Below are 9308 nucleotides of genomic sequence, written 5' to 3' on the forward strand. Positions count from 1 at the left end.
GGAGAAGGAAGGAAGGAAGAAGAGCCAGTTGCTCAGCGAAGGAAGAGAGAACGGTAAGATTGGTCCTCTGGTCGTTTGGGCTCTTGGCTAGTTTTTATCTATCTGTCTATGTATTGGCTAAAAAATGGGCTGCTTTGACTTGATGTTTCACATTAAGCATAATAACGTGGAATTTGAAATCTGTTTTCTTGAAGGCCAAATGGAAATCAAGTGCCAAGAAGACCTCAGCCGAATGTGACACTGAAGCAGGTTAGAGAATTTTCGATATTAAAACATTACTTTTCTCAGTACATGCACTTTAGGGTTAGTGTGCCCTTTGTTGTGCAGATTCATTATATAAAAAAAGGGGAAAACTCATAAATAATTGTTGTCCTTTTGGTCCCCCTGTGGTATTCTCTTTGGATAAATACCAAAACAGGGCAGCAGTAATTCAACTCTTGCAGGAGGAACTTCTCAATAGTCTACTTCACTCCTCAGGAATGGCAGAGGACGTCTGATTCTTTATCCTCACCAATTTCAGGAGTAATCTCAATGATAGGTCCAGTGCATTCGGAAAGTATTCAGACCCCTTCACTTATTCCACATTTTGATCAGTTACAGCCTAATTCTAAAATGGATTAAATATTTTTTTCCCCTCAATCTACACACAATACCACATAATGACAAAGAGAAAACTGTTTTTTTTTAAATGTGTAACAAAAAAAACCAGAACCCCCCCACACACCTATCTTATTTACATAAGTATTCAGGTCCTTTGCTATGAAACTCGAAATTGAGCTCAGGTGCATCCTGTTTCCGTTGATCATCCTTGAGATCTTTCTACAACTTGATTGGAGTCCACCTGAGGTCAATTCAATTGATTGGATATGATTTGTAAAGGCACACATCTGTCTATATAAGGTCCAGTGACAGTACATGTCAGAGCAAAAACCAAGCCATGAGGTCGAAGGAATTGTCCGTAGAGCTCCGAGACAGGATTCTGTCGAGGCACAGATCTGGAGAAGGATATCAAAAAATGTCTGCTGAGTAAACGGTCTGAATACTTATGTAAATGTGATATTTCAGTTTAGTTTTTTTATACATTTGCAAAAATGTTTTTTTTTTTTAATGTTTTTGCTTTGTCGTTATGGGGTATTGTGTGTAGATTGATGAGAAAAAAATATATATTTTAGAATAAGGCTGTAACATAACATTTTGAAAAAGCCAAGGGGTCTGAATACTTTCCGAATGCAGTGTTTCAATAGCACACATTCTGTATACAACAAACCTGCCTGAACCAGTACAAAACAACTGAACATTTTTACTTGTGTCTTTATCAGGCAAGGGAAAGTGATTCAAGAGGGCATGAGAAATCCTGTAATTTTATCTGGCAACATTTGATAGATTATATGAGAGAAATTTGAACATAAAGTTTGTCATATTGACTAATTAAGCACTTGACACAACATCATCTCAAAAAACATATCATGCTCTATTTGTATTGAAATAGGTGCCCAAAGTACACCTTGCCCAAATGTGCTGGAATATAGCGAAAACAGTTTCCCCGTAGTGGTAGAGATCCTCATGCCAGCCCTTGCACACATAATATAGCTTAATGCTGCCAGGGAAGCTAGCTCCTCCTCCTCGCTGACTGGAGTGCTTCAACATTGCAAGCATCCAGGAATGTGTGCTGAGGTTTAATGAAGGTCTACCCAAGATCCCTGGCAGTGGAAAGTCTGTTCAGCCAACGGGTCAAGGCTCCATACCCCTCTGCCATTGACTTTAAGCAGCATGGTGATGTTTAAATTACAGATCTACCCACAAGGCCTAGCAGTGGAAAGTTTTTGGGTGGTCGAGACACCCTACCCTCATCCACTGAATTTGAACAGAGGCTGGAGTTGATGCGTGGAAAGTTACAACAGAGAATTGAAGAAGAGCGGAAGTGGTATACATTATTACAACTCCCGCACACCCACTCCACGTTCTTCTCCTGGAAGGTATCTTCATCAACCACATGTTCACCAACCTCAACTGTGGGCCTGACCCAACTGATCTTATCCCTGTATACGGTACATACTCAAATTCAGGTTAACTTTTTCATATTACACAGCATTTGACTGTTAGAATACAAAGCTAAGAAACTACAATATGTATTGTAAAATAACAAAGCAGACACCACATATAAACACTTCATAGAACTACATTTGACATATTGGTTAGATAATGAACTATTGGTTCATTCAAAGCAACAATTTGTAAAGATCCTCAATATATAAACATAAGACAAGATTGATAAAAACAATATTTTTTTTATTTAAATTTGGATCTTGTTGCAGAATGCACATGGAGGAGAGGCTCAACTGACAGATCCTTTTAATGTCCTCTTTGGGAACACAGAGGACACAATTCTTCAGGTTCTGGGAGATCAATCCTGCTCTTTTTGCTCACTTGGATTGACCAGATCTGTGGTAAGAGATGTCGTGATTCAGGTTAACTCTTCGATCTCACTGATCGTCTCCTGTTCCAGCTCAGGTAAATCAAGCCCAGTGTTGTGTGAACTAGCAGGCGAAATGGTATCCAGGCCGCCAAGAAGATGATGGTGTCTGTTATCTCTGCCAAGCTGCGGTGGTTTGGAGTCACTGAAAAGGCTGTGCCTCAAGCCAAGCCCAATCCATCTATGGAGAATATAATATAATAATAATAATAATAATATAGACATTAAGGCCTCCCTTGCACCATTGACAGGAGCGGTCAAGGCTGTCATTGTCAACTCCGGAGAATGCCAGGAAAAAAGAGCAAGGAACAACGGATGCACTTTGAGAAATCGCACACAAAGTAAACATTTTTGCTTCAAAAGATTGTGTTGGTGGTCTTCTGGAAGATTCCCTAGTGGAGAAAAAAAAATGTCTGAAAAGACTGTATCCTATGGCAGCTTGGTGAGTCAAAACATACTCATACTTTCACCTCCAGGCAAAATGCTTGACTCTCCTGTAATGTCAACCACTGAGAAAATATCCAGTGTTGAGCTGAAGTCAGAAGTCTGAAGCTATTAAAGAGGCTCATTAGGTCTAGCAGAAGTCTATCTGCACAAATGTCTGCTGGCAGACCTGAGCCTTCAAGTAATCTGGCCAGTCAAACAAATCTGCCAGCTATGCCAGAAGAACATTTATCTACAACTGTTAGGCTCCGAGGCCTCTGAAATAATGGATTCCTTTGTGAGTGATATGAAGTGTATCGCACAATCAGATTTGACAAAAGTGAAAGATCTATCTGTGGTTAATAGACTTACTAAAAGGTTGCAGAACATGCTGAGGGGATTCTGCTCTCGACTTTTGGCCCTTAAAAGTTCAGATCGAGACAAAGAAGAGAATCTAGAGCAAACTAAAAACATGTCACTCCTACTTTCATCCAAAAGTATTTTAGATCCAGTAAGAGTGGGGCTTTGCTTCCAGGGGTCATGTCATCAGAAGAAGTGGCTCTTCGTGGAGGTCAGGGCATAAGCTCCAGACCTATGATGGCTCTTAGCCCTCAGATCACTCAGCTTCACCTCGACTGTACCACCAAGGAGGTTATGAGCACCATTGTGACATTTTACAAGATAGAGGTTCCTGAGGAGGAATTGACATGTTCAGCTGAAGAGACGTCCTCGGATACGTCTCTTTTGGCTACCTCGTTTGTGAACAATGCCATGCCTTGGTTAGAGGACATCTCGGCCGCAAGTTCCAAAACTTCTTCATCAGAAAGTTTGTGCGTTGCTCCCAAAGCAGTCATTTGCGAAAGCTCAGGTGAAACATTTCAGGCACAGGCAGCTAAACGAGTGAAATTCGGGAAGTTCCAGACGATCAGAGTCCCGCACTTGTCAGGTCAGCCAACCAGATTTTGATATTCGACAGGATTTCTCTCTAACTTCTTCTATGAGCATGGATTTACAGCCAACTGATTTTGTCCTTCTACAGGGTACCTCAAGTTCTTCCGCGACTTCAACAAAGATCTGGCAAAGTGGTGTTGCCATTTCTGAATAAGAAAATGTGGACTACAGCACAGGCGATTTGAGAGTTTCACTCAGTATCATCAACCAGACGTGAACACCACAGAAAAGCATCAGGCAAATCTTGGTTGCCATCCAAGGGGACATGATCAGTTCAGAGGAATTGATGACCTCAGGGGAGCTGGTGCAACTCCATGACATAGTGGGAACAATACTGGAGAGTGTGGAGACAGTTTGCAGTAAGGGGGGGATAAAGAGCGTGGCGAGAGACTCAAAGGCCTTCATCTTCTTTATCTACTGTGGGAAAAGTCTCAAGGTCTCGAGATTTGGCAATACTCCCAGGAACTCCAATGTCAACTGAGTTGCTGGACAATAGTTCCCTATCGTTAGAAGCACATGCATTGATATGAAGAATGATACTGTGTCGGAGGCCTCATTGACTGGCCCAAGAAGTAATGGGGTGAGCCTCGTCATTGAAAATCTTGATCCTGAAGTGCTGCAGCAGGTCACTTCTGGACATTTTTTTTTAAATCTCAAAGGAGGAGATTTGTGATTGCTGCTTCATTTGATCTTCCCTCCTTCATAATGTGGATGGGTCAGGAAGCCTAATTTCACAATGTTCCATCAAGAGCGTCTGTCTAGTCACCGTAGCTCAATTTCCGCTACTTCTCGATTGACAGAACTTGATGGTAGTAGTTCATTGATATCATTGAGTATTGTTGTAATTATTTGGTGTTTATTACTTACTTTGGGTATTTTACTACACAATATGAAAAACTATACAATATGAAAACCTATCAATGGTATTACTTTATACTTGTCTTGTTTTCAATTAGTAACCCTGTGAATTGCTATTGTCTAAATTATGGCGATTTAAGAATTATATTCATTAAGACCATTTTTATTTTGAAACAATTAGCCCTTCAAACTGATCAACAAAAAGGTCCAGCCCTCAGAGGAAGCATAGGACCAGATGAAGTTTCCCCATGAGGAGGAGCATTGCATACGTAAATCTTACATCATTATTTCATCACATACATTGCATTTCCAGTCCCACAACATTAGCAACATTGCATTTTTTGAATAGCACCAAATCTGTTTAAAACATAAAATGTTTGTATGATTGTAGACTGAAGTTCATGTCAACTTTCTCTGCTGTCTCGAGCACCCCGCATAGTGCCGATGGCTGTCACGGCTCCACTAGAGAAGAGTCTTCCTGCAACTTCCAAACCCGAGGAGAAGAAACACAAACCCTTCGTCTTTGTCAGGATGTTCTTGGCCATCAACAAATGCCTTCGAAAACACCTTCAAACCTTCATTACGACAAGTAACGACACCTAATTAAGCAAAGACTTAATGCATTCAGTTAATCTCCATTGTAATCTTTTCATGTCTAATTTATTTAGCAAAAAGTCACTGTAAAATGAAATGTAACTCACTTGGTAAATATATTTTGAAAACATATTTTGAAAACAGAGTATGCATACTGCTTGAGATGGAACCCTGGATGGGATATTACACCAACCACTAATTGTGTCTAGAGCATTAAATGTCTCGGACTTTTAAAGAAGTTAGTTTTCATTTTGTGCAGAATTATCAATATTCCGTGAACATTGTAAATGGGGGCCCTGAAAACTTGCTACTGTCACGCCCTAACCTTAGAGAGCTTTTTTATGTCTCTATTTGGTTTGGTCAGGGTGTGATTTGGGTGGGCATTCTATGTGTTGTATTTCTTTGTGTTTGGCCGAGTGTGGTTCCCAATCAGAGGCAGCTGTCTATCGTTGTCTCTGATTGGGAATCATACTTAGGTAGCCTTTTTCCCCACCTATGTTGTGGGATCTTGTCCTTGTATTATTGCTGTTGAGCCCTACAAGGCTGTATGTTTCGTTGGGAAAATTATTGAAATTAAAAGGACATGCAAGGAACCTGTAACATCATGTATTTGAGATATCTAGGATATAACATATATATATATATACAGGAAACAGTCACTTTTTACAGCAAATTACAGATCTTATTTTGATCACACTTTTGTTGTTGAATTTGCAGACTTGATTTGCCGAAAAATGTAAAGCCAGGCGCAGAAGAATCAAACTTGGTATAAACGGAGTCTTTTATTAATAAGTGCTTCACAAAACTCCAGAACATACAAAATAATAAGAGGGTACAAAACCCGTCGCGCACCAACACATACAATAAACATACAATAAAACAATCTCCGACAAGGACATGAGGGGAAACAGAGGGTTAACTACACAACATGTAACTGATGGGATTGGAACCAGGTGTGAAGGAAGACAAGCCAAAACCAATGGAAAATGAAAAATGGATCAGTGATGGCAAGAAGGTCGGCGAAGTCGACCGCCAAACACCGCCAGAACAAGGAAAGGGACCGACTTCAGCGGAAGTCGTGACACCCCTACAAAAATGTTCATTCATTATAATCCACATAATAATTCACATTTACTCTTGCTGCAGGATTAGTTTCCTGCTGTAGAAAACTGGCTCAAATTAAGCTCCTACATCTGTACAGACAATTGTGAATAAATAACATGTCCATTCACTCCTTTCACTTCAGAGACATAAAGTAGGAGTTATAGGGTTAGAATAATATAGAAGGACTTTTCTACATATACAGTTGTAAACATGCTTAGGCTTAACTAACAGAGTTGCTGTATGTCTCTACAGTAAACACTGAGTATGCTAAACATTAAGGACACCTTCCAAATATTGAGTTGTACCCCATTTTGCCATCAGAACAGCCTCAATTTGTCGAGACAGACTCTACAAGGTGTCAAAAGCATTCCACAGGGATGCTAGCCCATGTTGACTCCAATGCTTCCCACATTTGTATCAAGTTGGCTGGATGTCCTTTGGGTGGTGGACCATTCTCGATACACACGAGAAAATATTCAGTGTGAAAAACCCAGCATCGTTGCAGTTCTTGACACAAACTGGTGTGCCTGGTCCCCTACTACCATACTCCGTTTAAAGGCACTTAAACCTTTTGTCTTGCCCATTCACCCTCTGAATGGCACACATACACAATCCATGTCTCAACAAACAAAGAAAATCCTTCTTTAACCTGTCTCCTCCCCTTCATCTACACTGAGTGAAGTTGATTTAACAAGTCAATAAGGGATCATAGCTTTCACCTGGATTCACCTGGTCAGTCTATGTCATGGAAACAGCTCATTCCTAATGTTTTGTAGACTCAGTATAGTCTGTGAAGGCTATGTCTTGTGTTTCTGTCTGTCCATGTCCATCTGTCGAGGGCAGCTCCATTATGTTGTGTTGTTCCAGTATGCACTGTGTGCGTGTGTGTACTTCCCTCATCACATTTATAACAATGTTGAGCACACACTATGTCCAGGAACAGTCTTCTGTCTGGCAGCACTACAAACACCAGCTCAGCCGCCCTGCGGATCAACGGTGGGCCAGGGCCACAGTGTACGCTTCTTTAGGGAACATGGGCAAGGTTAGGGTTAGTGGTATGTGTGTGTGTGTGTGTGTGTGTGTGTGTGTGTGTGTGTGTGTGTGTGTGTGTGTGTGTGTGTGTGTGTGTGTGTGTGTGTGTGTGTGTGTGTGTGTGTGTGTGTGTGTGTGTGAGTGAGGGAGAGAGCAGGCATCTGTGCCCACGCTGCTGGGAGGCTGGCATGGCCACCGGTGTATGGGTAGTGTGGGATAATTCAGTGAGATTGTGAACCGACCTTTAGAGTGTGTGTGTGTGTGTGTGTATCTGTGTGCGTTCTGTCTGGCCTTTACCTAACAACTCCTCACTATATCATTCATGGCAAGTTTAAAAGATGTTCCCCTTATAAACACTTTCGTTCTTTCTCTCTATCGCTCACACACACAAACCCACACACTAGTCGCACTTGATAAGTTCGTCCCAGCTGTAGAGGTAGTGCTCCAGCAGAACATCGTCAGTGTGTGCAGCCATGGAAGAGGTCAGATGGGGCATGAGACGCCACACCTGGAACTGTTGACCTGGACACACCTGAAAAGGGGGCACGGAATGCAACATTACACCCTTGTCACTCAGCTGTCCCCCACTCTGCACTTCTCCTGCATCTGGAATAACAGGGGTCTCCAGCTAGAAGAGGCGAGAGGCAGAGGCAGAGAGAGGAATGCACACAAAAAAAGAGAAGTATCACGTCATTTTTCTAGATATCTTCACAGTTGTATATTCAAATCTTTCACTTTGTTTTACACTAGAATATCAATTGCACTAATAGTTTTCAAATATAACTACATTTTCCTACAGACGAAATCACGTGCATTTGTGTTACCCACCTTTGGATGGTAAAAATGGAAACTTAGACAGGGGTGCCAGAAGGTCTCAGGAATCACACATTCTACCCTGAGCAGTGTGAGGGACACGTGTATGTCACATTATAGAAACAGAGCCACACGGAGAACAGTTTCAGCGAAACACTATGATTAAAGTGTAAACTTAGGGAGCCAGAAGGAGCTGAGGAAGAGCAGCAGAGCAATGAAGGCCAGCAGCAGGTAGCGTTGCAGTTGACCATAGAGCCCCATCTTGTTTACACACACACACGCTATGTCAGTAGACCATCCTTCACATAACCTACCGGTAGTTAACCTCACCCCCAGGTTAATTGCTACCAGGACAGATCCGGCTGGTGAGCAAATCTAACCTGTAGTAATGGGACATACTACTGCTATCACCTACTCTATTTTTCTACCTATAGCTAATTTCTCCCCCTCTCTTTCTCCCTCTGCTGTCTCTCTGTAATTTCTCATTCTTCCTGTACTCTCTCTGCCTCTTACATTCTTTCTTAGTACCGTTTTCCTTTCCCTCCCTTTCTAAATGCAACACAGTAAACATACACTTCCTATTTAAGCCACACCCCCTGGGACACTCTGTACTTGACCTGTAACCTTTGGCTTTTATCTCAACCACTGTTACATCACCCCTGTCAGCTAACACACACGAGCAGGTAAGTTATGGTGTCCCCGTATCTCATGATGTCTCTGGACTCTGGCTATGGGTTGGATCTCATCAGGGATGTGACACCCACACACACCCACAATACTGAGACAAACAAGTGTGTTATGATACATTTTATAATTTATTTTTCAAGAGAGAGGCATGCCTCAGCTCAACACATTGCTCTCCATGTCTTACATGAAGAGCTACAGTGTGTCCGCCTGTCGGTTAGTTTGCATTGTGTTTATTGTTGGCACATGGCAGTATAGATAGTGTTTGATCATGTATCATATTCAGGCCACCGTACTACTGGTTTTCATTAATATCAATAACATTGACACTATACAGCAGCTGGTTTCCTCAGAGGCACTTTAACTTAGTCTAACG

The 9308-nt window shown here is 41.7% G+C and overlaps 1 long non-coding RNA gene across 1 annotated transcript; it reads left to right on the plus strand.

The window, feature by feature from the left end:
* On the plus strand, positions 1-1896 carry LOC124008415. The gene is made up of 3 exons (XR_006834094.1): positions 1-53; positions 195-249; positions 1792-1896. It is a non-coding gene; the product is annotated as an uncharacterized LOC124008415 (long non-coding RNA).
* The last annotated feature ends 7412 nt before the right edge of the window (positions 1897-9308 follow it).

Source organism: Oncorhynchus gorbuscha, linkage group LG21, assembly GCF_021184085.1.
Source record: "Oncorhynchus gorbuscha isolate QuinsamMale2020 ecotype Even-year linkage group LG21, OgorEven_v1.0, whole genome shotgun sequence".
Classification (NCBI taxonomy): Eukaryota; Metazoa; Chordata; class Actinopteri; order Salmoniformes; family Salmonidae; genus Oncorhynchus; species Oncorhynchus gorbuscha.